The sequence below is a fragment of the Gymnoscopelus microlampas genome (genome assembly GCF_963454915.1).
Source record: "Gymnoscopelus microlampas genome assembly, chromosome: 13".
NCBI classification, from domain to species: domain Eukaryota; kingdom Metazoa; phylum Chordata; class Actinopteri; order Myctophiformes; family Myctophidae; genus Gymnoscopelus; species Gymnoscopelus microlampas.
In genome coordinates, this window is record NC_139950.1 from 9,090,817 (window position 1) to 9,106,331 (window position 15,515).

At 41.1% G+C, this 15,515-nt stretch overlaps 1 long non-coding RNA gene across 1 annotated transcript; it reads right to left on the minus strand.

Moving 5' to 3' along the window:
- Positions 1-980: 980 nt before the first annotated feature.
- LOC311058862 lies at positions 981-3,708 on the minus strand. The gene is made up of 3 exons (XR_014602085.1): positions 3,651-3,708; positions 3,407-3,447; positions 981-1,065 (listed from the first exon to the last, which is right to left on the minus strand). It is a non-coding gene; the product is annotated as an uncharacterized lncRNA (long non-coding RNA).
- Positions 3,709-15,515: the final 11,807 nt, after the last annotated feature.

The window sequence follows — 15,515 nt, forward strand, 5'->3', positions numbered from 1 at the left end:
CTGGCCAGGGGCGCAGTCCACAGAAAGAGAAAAGAAAGACAAGACAAAAGACATGACAAGATAAAGATTGTCTAGTTTTACCTTTTTTTGTGTATTGTTTTGTTAAGTGTGGGTGGATGTGCTAAGCTCTTGTACTGTGCTCTGGTGGGGGTGGGGTTGTAGATTGAGGACAGCACTGTTGATTGCTGTCCACATGGCAAAGTTAAAAAATGAAAAATAAAGTCTTTAAATAAATGACAAGATAAAGAACTAGACTAAGACAACAATAATTCAAGTCACACTGTCAGTCAGTCACAACAGGAGGGAGTAGAAACTAAACACACAAACCCACAAATGCAAAAACAGCAAGTGAACCTAGGAGTATGTTTTAGTGCAAATATCTCATCAAATAATTTGACAATGGTGCAAATACATGTTAAATTAACAAATCATTGAATAAATTAAAATTCAGTATCATTAGGATTGCATTTTCACTTGGATTTCTTTAGTCAATACTTACAAATGATGGTTGCAGGTTCAGAGTTACAGTTAGGAGATTTCCTGATGTGGATTCCTCCACTGGTGTTACTGAAGTGTCTGCAGAACTTGGAAAACCCTCTGCAGAACTTGGTGTGTTAGAGGCAATGGCAGTCTGTAGAGAATCATAGTGAAGTTAAAGGATGATTCCAAAGACATGTGACATGTGACACATGTCAAGGTATGAAACAAATAAGTAGACAGAGCAGAGAAGAAACTAAAACAAGCTCACAACACAATGCGTTGTGAGCTTGTAGATCTGCTATTTTTGTAGATTTTGTTGATTAAAAGAAAAGTCTTTAAGTACAGAGCTAACTCACGTCCAGTATACTATGTCCATTGGGGTTAGGTGGTTAATTACCTAGTCAAAATAGAGACTAAACTGGATATGGCCTTCTGCTTTTAATAACAAAATAATAATTAATAGTTACATCTCAACATTGTCTCAATTAAAATGAACTTACCTTTAAATGTGTCAATCAAGTTCTCAAGCTGCCATGCAGTCAAGGTCTCTGTGACAAACGTGTCCATGGTGACACCCTCACATTACTAGAATGAAATCAGATTAAGTACATTAGAATTTCACAAGACTGAGCGATGTCCTAACATGTATTGTAACCTTAGCTACCAATTTTTGGGGGCATTCTCAAATGTTAGAGCTGCAATGCATAACTTGTTTTAATTAATAAAATGTCATTTTAAACAGGCACAGTACAGTACAGTAGCTGTTAGTAGGGCTGTCACGATTATGAATGTCTGGAGACGATCATTAATTGTCATACAAATAATTGTGATTAATGAATATGTTGTCTATTTTTTTATCTCTCTTTCTTATATGCCACTATCATAGCATAAGCTTTAATAATACACAACATTTCATCCTCCATGACACAAACTAGTTATCCTAGCACATCCGAAACGAGACAAGGTAAAGAAAGCAACTCTCGTTCATACTTCTGGCAGTGTTGCCAAATCGGTTTATTTATAAGCGACTTTGGGCTTGTTTTTCTGTAAAGTAGCCTGTAAATATTGGGAGTCCTTTACATCAGTGGTTCTGAAACTTTTTCACGTCAAGGACCCCCAAATTGACAGTTATTAGCCCGCGGACCCCCATTTGAAAAGATAAGCCAGGGACCCCAATAAGAGAAGGTTTATATGGCTTTCTAGCAGTGATTCTCAACCATTTTAATGTCAAGGACCCCCAGTTTGACATGCATTAGGCTACGGACCCCCATTTAATGGCATTTATACCACGCGGCCTTTAATGTCCCCCCACTTTTCAGCTATCCACTTCTTTTTTATATATATAAAACATAAAAAAAATAAAAAATCGTCTTTTTTTTTTGCCTCCGCCCACCCCACCGTTCCCATTGTCAAGCGGCCCCAGCCAGACATGCTAATTGCCTCTAATAAACAAGTTGTGATCTCTGTGGCTGTGCTAAACATGTTCTGCAGGTTTTGGCTTTGCCGTCTGCCCTTATTGAAATGAAGGGTCGCTATGCTGTGTCCCTCGACTCCCTCGTCCTGCACTAAGATCGTCTCTCACTGCATGCACTGAATACCAGTGGTGGAAAAAGTACTCACATGTTTTACTTAAACAAAAGTATAAATTCTGCGATGTAAAAATACTCTGTTACAAGTAAAAGTAAGGTATTCAAAATGTACTTGAGTAAAAGTAGAAAAGTATTGGTATCAAAATGTATTTAAAGTAAAAGTACTCATTATGCAGAAGGTCCCATTTCACAAGTTTTCAAATGTGTAAAATGTATAAAAATTCTTTGAAAAAAGCAGATCTACAAGCTCACAACGCGTCGCAAATCTGCTATTTTCAAATTGCCAAAGTATATAGACTGTATAAGTGGTTTTGTAATAATAATCAAAATCTATAGTAAATAAAGTTATCAAAGAATTGTAGTGGAGTAAAAGTACAATATTTGTCTATAGTGTAACAGTACTCTACATTTTTTGATTCTACATTACATTGATACTTTTACTTAAGTAAAATATTTGAGGATGGGACACACTGAAGGATGGGTAGAGTGTTGTTAATGTTGTTTTATGGTCATTTATGAATGAATTAAGCCCAAAAAAATCGCGCGCGCTTCGCGCGCATACATGCCCGCGACGCAGTGGGTGGGGAGGGCGGGGGGGAGTCATGACGTCACCACTTGGCCACGCCCCCCGCTATGACGTCATCCCTGTCCCCCCACTATTTAGCCCCTTCCGGCTAATTTATATTATAAAATCAATATTAATTTAACGGGTCCATTTGGTTCAATTTGTACAGAACCAAATGAGTTACAGAACCATAAGGGTCCATTTGGTTCCTATCCATCATTTAGCTGGGGACCCCCTGGAACCGCCTCAAGTACTCCTGGGGGTCCGCAGACCCCACTTTGAGAACCAATGCTTTACATGAACATCTTATAGAATCACTGCTCGAAAACAACATTAGACAATAAAGTTTGACTGAGCTGGCCTAGTTGCTTATTTTAGGCTTCTTTTTATAGACCTGGTTGCTTGTTTTTTCGCAATATCTGGCAACGCTGGCTGCTGGTTTGTTTACTACTTTAGGCGCGCAATGCCCAATATAAAGCAATATAAAGCAGACCAGTGATAGAGCTCACTCTCACGAAAGAACAATCTCTCCATAAAGACATTTAAATCATTCACGATGTATTATTATTGCCCCCCTCCTCGCCATGGTGTTGTTACAGTAGCATCCTATGCTAAGCTAACCGGTGGTAACACTTTGTGATGGGAAACCTAACTTCGCACTACACCAAAAGCAACAGTGACTTGCCGGGCGGGTGTTACATCGAAGTTGGTTCCCAAGGAAAATCTTTTCGGTTACATACTAAAACAAAGCCATTAAAGTAATTTAACTCACGATATCCGTCGTCCCCCTTCTTATCCGACTCCAGATAAACTCTGCAAAATGGACAAAAGATAAAAAATATATATATTTTGTCAAGAACATCGCTGGTAGGGAATGAATAACGTTTCCAAATGAAGCAAATGTAACATTATGTTGTTGGTGATTTCAGTCACTCACTCCTAAAAAATACACTTGAATAGTTGTTAACTTTAATGATTAATGTGATGAATAAATAACCCTAGTAACCTCAACTTACCTAAATGAATGAACTGCTTTAGACCAACACCGCAACTTCTCTGTGTGTGTGTGAGAGGGAGGAAGTGCGCGCGCGAGCTGCATGCTGGGAAGTCAGATCTGTATTGCCTCCCAAGTCAAAAGCTACTGAAGTGGAGCTTGTACATCTGATAATTTTGCACACGAACCCAAAACTATGTATAGACCTATTTCAGACCTATTTATAGCTACTAAAATAATAATTAATCGCATCACAACATAAATTCAAGGCTCTTTCACTTAATGATTTAGCATTGACAGAAATGTAAAACATTTGTCTGTCACTCTGTCAGTGTCAATAAAGATCTGACAAAAAAATGACAAAACAAATGTTTTATGATCTATCTATCTATCTATCTACGTAAACGTTCAAATGTTTTAAAAAGGTGCTGACCCTATGGCCACGGATGTTACAATTATGTACGGTTCCTTAAAAGTACCCGTATCTTCCGTATTGTTTAATAAAAAGCATTTTAATCTGATTGGTGGCCATTTTATCAGAGAGTTGTAATGTTGCGTGAGTGCAGTACACCTTTCAACCCATAGGGTCACGTGAAAACATATGGAGAAAATGGCCAGCAATTGGATTAGAAGGCTTTTTATTGAACATTACAAAAGATACAGGTACTTTTGAGAACCCATACACGATTTTAACATCTGTGGCCATAAGTTAATAATTTTATATATGAAGTGTGAAGATTTATGTAGATGTACAGGCTGTAAATGCAGAAGTGCAAACACCAGGTTAAAGTTTCGCCATGACTGCCATAATGTATTATGGTTTCCTAGTGCTCCAGCATATACTGCCACCGGACATAAACATTAAAACAGATCAAATAATTAAAATCTGTTTTTTAACACCCTCCCTCACTAATTGGATGACGCTGAGTCGAATCGTGGGTTATATCAATAGTCTACAATTTTTCAATTAGCAGTTATAGATTTTTGAAATATAAAGTTAAGCTTTTTTCACATTTTTCAAAAATATTTTTTTTTAAATTAAGAAACACCTTTTCAGACTCAGAAAAGGACGTTGAATTGAATGGGATAGGTCTCGATTTTTTTTTACTTTTGGGAAAGTGGTTTAAACAAGCGTTAAATTGTCATAAACGTGAGGCTTTTTTCACAAAAATATTTTAATTTTTTAATTATTTTTTTGACCCTTCCAACCGCTTACTGAGATGATTTTGAGTCGAATGGTATGTTACATCAATAGTCTAGAATTGTTTAATAAGAAGTTATCGATTTTTGAAATAGTTCAAGGTTTAGCTTTTCTCACATTTTTTTAAAATATGTTTTAAATATGTTTTTAATTAAAAAACACCTTTCCAGACTCAGAAAAGGACGCTGAATCGAATGGGATAGGTCTCGATTTTTGTAAACTTTGGGAAAGTGGTTTTGTCAAACATTGATTTGTACGTGCGGTATCGAGCACCTAATCTGTGATAAATCAATGGAGATATTTTTTTAAAATCTGAAACTTCTCTCCATCCATGTTGAGAGTAAGCCGGATGTATTGGAACCAATCCTGATTTTTTCTGACACTGATAAGTTCAAAAGTTCACCGAAAAGACTGCAAAGGTCGACGCGGCCGAAACAATTGCATTTTTTTTAATATCTCAAATACGATAAGGACTTAGAGTCCAATGTTTGAATATGTTGTTCAACTTGCCAAGACGCACGCGTGGATATCTTGTTTGTCCCTAACCGACATTTTTACCAATTTCTGAATTTGTCTCTCAGTATGGGTGAACGTTCTACGACTCTATGTACCTTATGTCATTGTCAGAAGCAAACGTTAGAAGTGTCGTAGCGGGACAAACAAGACATCCACGCGTGCGTCTCGGCGAGCTGTATCGTTAAGGAGATATATTGTGTTATTTTGCGAAATAAGTTGAGATTAGTCCCCAGCCATTTGAGGAGAACGGTAAGGCCGTGTGCGAGGAGAGTTATACGAGCACGTTCCGGGTGGCGCGCTGATGCGTATACTGGTGTCCGATTTTGTTTTTACTATTTTTGAACAGTTTTTCGGATACGGATTCCGTATCAGCTCTTCAGCGCGAACGCGCCAATATAAGTTTTCTCTCACACGGATATGTGGTTGCGAAAGCTAGGGTTACGTGCTTTGTTGATTAACTTGGCCACTAGGGGGCGAGAACACGATCGGACAATGGATTATTTATCAGCTCTTCAGCACAAACGCGCCAATATAAATTTCCTCTCACACAGACATGTGGTTCTGAAAATTGGGGTTACGGTCCTTCTAGAATAACTTGGCCACTAGGGGGCGCCGAATCGGACAATGGATTATTTATCAGCGAACGCGCCAATATAACTTTCCTCACACATGTTATTATTATTATTATTATTACCCTTATTATTATTATTACCCTTATTATTGTTATTATTATTATTATTATTATTATTATTATTATTATTATTGGAATACAATACACACGGGGTGCCTTAAATATTATAAAATGCATTACAAAAGCGATATCAGCGTTGCATCATTTCGTTTAAAGTACTGAGAATTGGGAAATACTCCAGTAAAGTAAAAATACCTCAAAATTGTACTTAAGTACAGTACTTGAGTAAATGTACTTAGTTACTTTACACCAACGCCCATATAGAACCACAATGTATACATTTAATTATATAAATATAGGTAAAATATAGGTTACATACCTTGCGTTTTGATGTGAGAAGTGACAAAAAGATGGTTCCAGAATGATGAAAATGAAAATAAAGCAACCTCTGGGTTAGAAATAACCCAGGTAGGTGTTTGAAGACCTAATAACCCCTTTGACCCAGCCCCTGGGTAACCCCTTTGACCCACCAGTATGTTTACAGAACCCAAATAACCCATAATTATGACCCAGCCAAATCAACCCAGCAATGTGTTTATAGAAATAACCCAGCATTTTTAAGAGTGCAGAGTTGCACTCTGGGTATGAGGGCGTGAGTAATTAGCTTGAAGCGAATGAGAATGACAAGGTTGAACGTACTGACTTAAAGGAGTACGACTGTATAACTGATAGCGAATGGGGGGGTTCGGGGAGTATGAATGAAGTATATAAACGTTCTGCCTTCCGTGTCTACATGAACTATCGTTGCACTGGATAATATGTAATATACATTGAAGCACTTCTGGGGAGGGGGAAGGGAGGCGGGGGGGTCCTTTTGTTTTTTTGTATAAGTTTGAGTATTCTTTTCATTGACCTGTTTATTTTGTGTATATGTCTGTTTGTTTTTGAAAAAAAGGAAGCAATCCATTTATTTGAACGGAAAATGTATAATCCTATCCTGTGTCTTCACAATAGAAATATTTGAAACAAAGGCCTACAGTATAAAGCAGAGAGCCAACATTGTCCCACCCTGAGCAAGCATTCTTGTGACGGTGGCAAGGAAAAACTCTTGTCTATCTTGGGATACCCCAGGGCTCTATACTAGATCTGCTAGTATGCCCTCTTCACATTTTCGTCTAGACTTCTCAAATGTATCTGTGCTTTAAAACACAAAGGTAATGTAGCTTTGACAAACAAGAAATTAAGGCAACGTAAAGTGCACTGTGCTGCATTACCTATATCTCAAGTTTCAAGTCTTTCCATTTTTTATACTTTGATGAAATGAATAGAAACCAATGGCAGCAGCCCCTGCACAAATCGGTGTTTTTAGGTGGATGGCAATGGTCTGTATTTGTGTGTGATGTCAGCCCTGATCTCTGGCCAGCCTATAAAAGGTGTGGAAATCACTTCAGACTTTCACTTTATTCAAGTACTGTGTAGGGTTTGGTTTGTTCCTGAGACCGAGACGCACAGAGAGAGAGAGAGAGAGAGAGAGAGAGAGAGAGAGAGAGAGAGAGAGAGAGAGAGAGAGGGGGGAATGAGGTCCCAATCTCCCCATACTCAGGTCCCCTGTTCTGAGAGTCCATGTGCCTTAACATCTGAGTGTGACCTCCATAAACACATGAAGAGGAGCCACAATGACCTCTGCTGCCAAATGCTGAGCAATGGACAGATGACCTCAGCTGCCTGTCAGAAAATCACCACCAGCAGCTCTGTACCCAGCCTTAAACAAGGAGAGACAGATGAACCAACATATCACATTCATCAACAGATTACTGAGACTTTAACTCAGCCAGAAGTGAAGACTCATCAGTCGACTCACACAGGAAAGAAACCCCACATCTGTAAACAGTGCGACAAGGGATTCAGCACGTTATCTCACCTGAAGTCGCACCAGCCCGTCCACACTGGAGAAAAACCTTTCCTCTGTAAACAGTGTAACAAGAGTTTCAGTAAGTTAGGTGACCTGAAGAAGCACCAGCGTATTCACACTGGAGAAAAACCTTTCCACTGTAAACAGTGCGGAAAGAGTTTCGGTCGGTCAGATACTCTGAAGTCACACCTGCGTGTCCACACTGGAGAAAAACCTTTCCTCTGTAAACAGTGCGGAAAGAGTTTCAGTCAGGTAGGTACTCTGAAGTTACACCTGCGTGTCCACACTGGAGAAAAACCTTTCCACTGTAAACATTGTGACAAGAGTTTCAGTAAGTCAATGAAGTCACACCTGCGTAACCACACTGGAGAAAAACCTTACCCCTGTAAACAGTGCAACGAGAGTTTCAGTCGTATAGATGGCCTGAGGACACACCTGCGCTCCCACACCGGAGAAAGACCTTTCTTCTGTAAACAGTGTGACAAGAGTTTCAGTCAGTTATGTCACCTGACAACACACCTGCGCCTCCACAATGGAGAGAAACCTTTCCACTGTCAACCGTGTGACAAGAGTTTTAATGAATTAAGTAATCTGAAGAGACACCAGCGTATCCATACTGGAGAGAAGCGTTCCACAGTGAACAGCTTGACAAAATAACCACACAGTTATATGATATGAAGGACCCTCTAAATGTGGAATATGGAGATACTGTGTGTGCCTCAGCTCCTCAGATAATGCTTGTTACCACAATTTCTCTAACTCCCTTTCTCCATGTGCCTCATCTCCTTTCGTGTATCGTCGTCATATGTCCAGCTCAGTGTCGCAAAGTCATGCTCTCGTCTCTGGTCCCACTTGGAAGAGGCCAGCCTCTGAAGGAGGTCTGTACAGAGAACAGGTGGTGATTATGTGGGCGGCAGTCTGCTGCCGACCACATAATCAAACACATCACTTGTGTCATCTTTTATTCTGATGCATACAGTCTTGCCAAGCTTTGATCACATGAACCCTATAGCGTCCCTGTTCTGTCACAATAGGCCAACATATTTGGCTATTTTCGGTGAAGAGATTTGGTGTAGAGGGAAAAGGGAGGGGGCCAAGAATAGACGCCTTCAGATTCTTCAACAACAATGCAGGCAGAGCGATTCGATTACTGTGTTAACAGAGGGAAATGTATCCCTTAGTTTGAATACAAGAATGCTCACCCCAAAACACTCACCCCCGTCCGTGTCCGTGTCCTGAGGTCAAGGAAGACACTCCACCCCGAATGTTTAAAATTGGCCTCATAAAGTGTTCATTTTGACAGCAAATTCTGATTTAGTTTTTTTTTTTTATTGTTTAGAGACTAAACAATATCAGTCTCAGTCAAGTCTCAGTCGACTAAATATCAAAGTGTTAGTCCTTTAGTTTTAGTCTTAGCGCTATAATAGGCCGCTTTACATTTTAGACTATGACTCTTGAACCGTATAGGTCATGTAATAAAAATAAAATTAAAATAAAAATGATTGTGAAGATTTTAAATGTCTCACAGACAGGGGATACATTTTAAGCTAAGTACTTGCTTCAATGAAGAACTACAGTATTTACTATAACTAGAGGTTCGGGCCCTCACATCTAGAGATCGGGCCGCTTTGCGGCCCTCACAGATACGGTGCACCGGTGACCCAACTGATATGGCCATATATGGAGATCTCTATCTGTCAGTCCTTGTCCCTTTTATGGGACACTGCGCCTATGTCACACACTGCGCCTACAGTATGTCACACACTGCGCCTATATCACACATGCGCAGTGGGATGGGCCTAGCGGCCCAAAAAAAAAGGGACTAAAATGTGCCTGAATAAAAATAATGTAGTTTTATATTAACTCTACAATATGTAAGTACATTGAAGGTGGGCAAAGAAGCCTACGCAAACTCTTGGCTATCTTGACCGGGATACCCCAGAGCTAAAGCAAAGCAAAGTTTGTTGTTTACCCAGGGTGTCGGACTAAGTACGAAACTTGTTTCCAGCCGGACCCTGCATGGAAGCCTTGCTCAAGGGCTATTCAGCGGTGATTCATGATCGGTGTGATGAATTGGGGAATCGAACTAGGGACCTTCCGGTATCAAGGCCGCCCCTCTAACCACTAGGCCACCGCTGCCACAGCTCTATACTAGATCTGCTAGTATGTCCCTCTTCCCATTTTCGGCTAGACTTCTCAAATGTATCTGTGCTTTAAAACACAACGGTAGTGTAACTTTGACAAAATAAAAAAAATTAAGGCAACGTAAAGTGCACTGTGCTGCATTAGACTTTCCAGTTTTTATACTTTGATGAAATGAATGGAAACCAATGGCTTCCTCTGACAACCAAAGACTATTAGTGGAATGTTTGGGGAAATGGCTGGGCGGTAATGTAGAGTAAACCTAACATGCAGTGGTTCCCAACCTTTTCTGGATCAGGGCCCATGCACTTGAAAATCTTTAACGTATTCGCGGCCCACGCATCTGACCACTTGTTAAGTGGTCAGATATGTGGGCCAGTGCCGGCCCTGAGCAATTTGGTTGGATTTTACCTGCCCCGCCCCCCCACTCTGCCACGTACAGAACACATGCACAAACTGCAGCAGCCCCTGCACAAATCGGTGTTTTAGGTATGCATGGCAATCGCTTGTATTGGTGTGTGATGTCAGCCCTGATCTCTGGTCAGCCTATAAAAGGTGTGGAAATCACTGCAAGCTTCCACTTTATTCAAGTACTGTGAGGGATTTAGTTAGTTCTCTGAGACCGAGACGCACAGAGAGAGAGAGAGAGAGAGAGAGAGAGAGAGAGAGAGAGAGAGAGAGAGAGAGAGAGAGAGAGAGAGAGAGAGAGAGAGAAAGGGGGAGAGGAATGAGGTCCCAGTCTCTCCATACTCAGGTCCCCTCTTCTGAGTGCCCATGTGCCTTGACATCTGGGTTCTACCTCCACGAACACATGAAGAGGAGCCACAATGACCTCTGCTGCCAAATGCTGAGCAATGGACAGATGACCTCAGCTGCCTGTCAGAAAATCACCACCAGCAGCTCTGTACCCAGCCTTAAACAAGGAGAGACAGATGAACCAACATATCACAGTCATCAACAGTTTACAGAGACTTTAACTCAGCCAGAAGTGAAGACTCATCATCAGTTGACTCACACAGGAAAGAAACCCCACATCTGTAAACAGTGCAACAAGGGATTCAGCACGTTATCTCACCTGAAGTCGCACCAGCCCGTCCACACTGGAGAAAAACCTTTCCTCTGTAAACAGTGTAACAAGAGTTTCAGTAAGTTAGGTGACCTGAAGAAGCACCAGCGTATTCACACTGGAGAAAAACCTTTCCACTGTAAACAGTGCGGAAAGAGTTTCGGTCGGTCAGATACTCTGAAGTCACACCTGCGTGTCCACACTGGAGAAAAACCTTTCCTCTGTAAACAGTGCGGAAAGAGTTTCAGTCAGGTAGGTACTCTGAAGTTACACCTGCGTGTCCACACTGGAGAAAAACCTTTCCACTGTAAACATTGTGACAAGAGTTTCAGTAAGTCAAGGAAGTCACACCTGCGTAACCACACTGGAGAAAAACCTTACCCCTGTAAACAGTGCAACAAGAGTTTCAGTCGTATAGATGGCCTGAGGACACACCTGCGCTCCCACACCGGAGAAAGACCTTTCTTCTGTAAACAGTGTGACAAGAGTTTCAGTCAGTTATGTCACCTGACGACACACCTGCGCCTCCACAATGGAGAGAAACCTTTCCACTGTCAACCGTGTGACAAGAGTTTTAATGAATTAAGTCATCTGAAGAGACACCAGCGTATCCATACTGGAGAGAAGCGTTCCACAGTGAACAGCTTGACAAAATAACAACACAGTTATATGATATGAAGGACCCTCTAAATGTGGAATATGGAGATACTGTGTGCCTCAGCTCCTCAGATAATGCTTGTTACCACAATTTCTCTAACTCCCTTTCTCCATGTGCCTCATCTCCTTTCGTGTATCGTCGTCATATGTCCAGCTCAGTGTCGCAAAGTCATGCTCTCGTCTCTGGTCCCACTTGGAAGATGCCAGCCTCTGAAGGAGGTCTGTACAGAGAACAGGTGGTGATTATGTGGGCGGCAGTCTGCTGCCGACCACATAATCAAACACATCACTTGTGTCATCTTTTATTCTGATGCATACAGTCTTGCCAAGCTTTGATCACATGAACCCTATAGCGTCCCTGTTCTGTCACAATAGGCCAACATATTTGGCTATTTTCGGTGAAGAGATTTGGTGTAGAGGGAAAAGGGAGGGGGCCAAGAATAGACGCCTTCAGATTCTTCAACAACAATGCAGGCAGAGCGATTCGATTACTGTTTTAACAGAGGGAAATGTATCCCTTAGTTTGAATACAAGAATGCTCACCGCAAAACACTCACCCCCGTCCGTGTCCGTGTCCTGGGGTCAAGGAAGACACTCCACCCCGAATGTTTAAAATTGGCCTCATAAAGTGTTCATTTTGACAGCAAATTCTGATTTAGTCTTTTTTTTTTATTGTTTAGAGACTAAACAATATCAGTCTCAGTCTAGTCTCAGTCGACTAAATATCAAAGTGTTAGTCCTTTAGTTTTAGTCTTAGCGCTATAATAGGCCGCTTTACATTTTAGCCTATGACTCTTGAACCGTAGGTCATATAATAAAAAGATTTTGAAGATTTCAAATGTCTCACAGACAGGGGATACATTTTAAGCTAAGTACTTGCTTCAATGAAGAACTACAGTATTTACTATAACTAGAGGTTCGGGCCCTCACATCTAGAGATCGGGCCCTCACAGCTACGGTGCACCGGTGATCCAACTGATATGGCCATAAATGGAGATCTCTATCTGTCAGTCCTTGTCCCTTTTATGGGACACTGCGCCTATGTCACACATGCACAGTGGGGTGGGCCTAGCGGCCAAAAAAAAAGGTGGCTAAAATGTGCCTGAATAAAAAGAATGTAGTTTTATATTAACTCTACAATATGTAAGTACATTGAAGGTGGGCAAAGAAGCCTACGCATTAGCTAGAGCACTGATCAATAGTCTGTGGCAAGTTTGGAGGCAAGTGGAGTGCTCCTGTGCTGGCCAACCCGGGACGTACACCACAGTGTGGGCATTTTAATTAAAGTAGTAGGATTAGTCTTTGGCTGTACTTCAGACATGTAAAATTACGTTCTTGTGTTTCAACAAAATAGATATTTTAGATAAAACACTGAAAATGAGCATGCAAATCAACCCTTCCATATTCAACCCTTCCTTATACACATTGTCTTAAATTAAAATGAACCTTTCTACGTATGTAAAGCTGATGATAGTGTAATCTGTGTTATGGACAGGACAGATGATCAGAGGAGAGGAGTTTTTACCATTAAAATTAGGATTAGGACCAAAGTGAAGGTGCAGCCAATGGGAGATAGATATGAGCTCTAGCCTCTACATCATAATCCACAAATACTCCAACTTTCTGGAGCTTCTCTACGGGGAGGAGGACAGAAGCAGGGTTAGCAGCAGCCCTGTACTCATTTCCATTCTTCAACAGTATAGTCCATGTAGGTGGGGCTCAGTGAGAATGATTGCCTGTTGACGGACTCTCTGACCACTCCTATAGACCAGTCAGTCTTCCCTTTAACCTGAACCTCGTAGTAAAATCTTCCCGACGAGAAGCTTTGTTTTCCCAAGACACAGGCATATTGAGATAATCTCTCTGTGTTGTCTGTGAGGTTCTTATTTAAGTCTAAGAATATGGCTTAATCCCCCTCAGCTCAGTATCACACAGCTTCTCCATCTCTTTACTGAGTGTTTTGTCCAGCTGACTCGAGCTGAGCCACAGCTGTCCTCACAATTCCCTATGAAGACGGATGGACAGTTACAAATGTTCGCTTTAAAAAACATAGTCAAAGATTTGCACAAATGTTCAAGATTTTTCAAAAATAGCAGATCTACAAGCTCATAGCGCGGCACTCTTTGCCGTGCTATGAGCTTGTAGATCTGCTATTTTTGAATAGCCAAAGTATAAAATATGGATAAAGGGGTTAAAATGATTGTGACGCATTATTAACACTTTTTGCTGGGGACCCCCTGGTACCCACCCAAGGACCCCTGGGGGTCCCCGGACCCCACTTTGAGAACCAATGCTTTACAGGGTCAATTAGTTTGTGTTGTTTATACACAGTGACTCTCTGATGAGGCTCTAGGTGAGTCTCACAGTACATATGTCACAGGAGACTTTATCTGGTTTAGCAGGTTCTTGGTTACTGTTGTTTTTAACCGCTGACTTTCTAAACTGAGAAACTATCTCAGATATGAAAGTGTTGACTATAAGCTCAGGTCTCCTGTCAAAAACCTCCTTACACATGGGACACTGACACAGGTCACTACGATCCCAGTAATGTGTAAGACAGGTTTTTGCAGTAGTTGTGTCCACATGGAGTGGCGATTGGATCAGTGAACACATCCAGACAGAACACAGAAACTGCTCTTCAGACAGGAGACTGCTGGCAGAGGCCATTTCTACACACAGTGAAAGAGTGAAACACTGGAAATATATACGTAGATCTTAATTGAAACTCTTTTTAAACTCCGAAATCATAAAGGCAGGAATATTAGAATATCTGTTTAAATGAGTAACTGGTCAGTAAAAGTATTGCAATTCAAAGGCTAAATTAAACTGGAGAACATTCCTGTGTTTTAATTCAGGCTTAGTAACCACATATTTAATATTTTGCCATAAGACAAGTATAGAATAGAAAAGTATAGAATGGAATAGAAAGTGTGGCAGAGGCTGAGTGCCCGACTGACATTTAACCTCATTTCTTTGCTCCCGGGCTAAGGCCGGGCCTTCTGTTGGTCATGAGCCACTGCAGCCATCCACAGTCTGATTCAGATTAACTGGAAATTCAAAATCAGTTTTATTTGTCACATCTCACATTTTCTCACTGGAGTAAAACAGTGGGCCGGGTTTTTTGTGCACGCTCCATCTTTTTGTAGTGTTCCATGAGAGGAGAGTAGAGTGAGAGTAAAGGGAAGAGATAAAAAACAGGTTAAATAGAACATAAAGATACATGTAAACAGATAGCGTATGTGAAAGCAAGTGTGGTTGCAGATAAGCACAGTGACCCGAGCCTTACAGAAAGTACTGAAAGAATTGGAACACCAAATTGTATAGAACCATTCGATCAGGGGGCAAGTCTGTGTCACTTTAAGTGCAGCAGATCTACGGGCTCTTGAGCTTGTGGGAATATTGAAGTGACACAGACGTGGTCCCGGCCTTAATGGATAAAACATCAAAAGGCAGTTATCAAAAGGCAGATAAAACATCTGGATAAAACATCAGGGGGCAGCTAAAAGCGTCAGAATGTTAGCGTATGCCCAGAATTAGGTGTAAATCAGTAGATCCGCCTGCAGAGCTGTCAGTAAAGCATTACGAATGTCAGCAGAACTGTCAGGAGAACATTACTAATGTCAGAGTACGCCCGAGTGCGCCTAAGCACTAGGGAGACACAAGGGTGACACATGTTAAGAGCAACTAGCGAACACCAGTGCCCTAATAACCCCGTGCCATAGAAACAGTGGAGAAACGCTGACTAACGCTGACTTAGAAGAG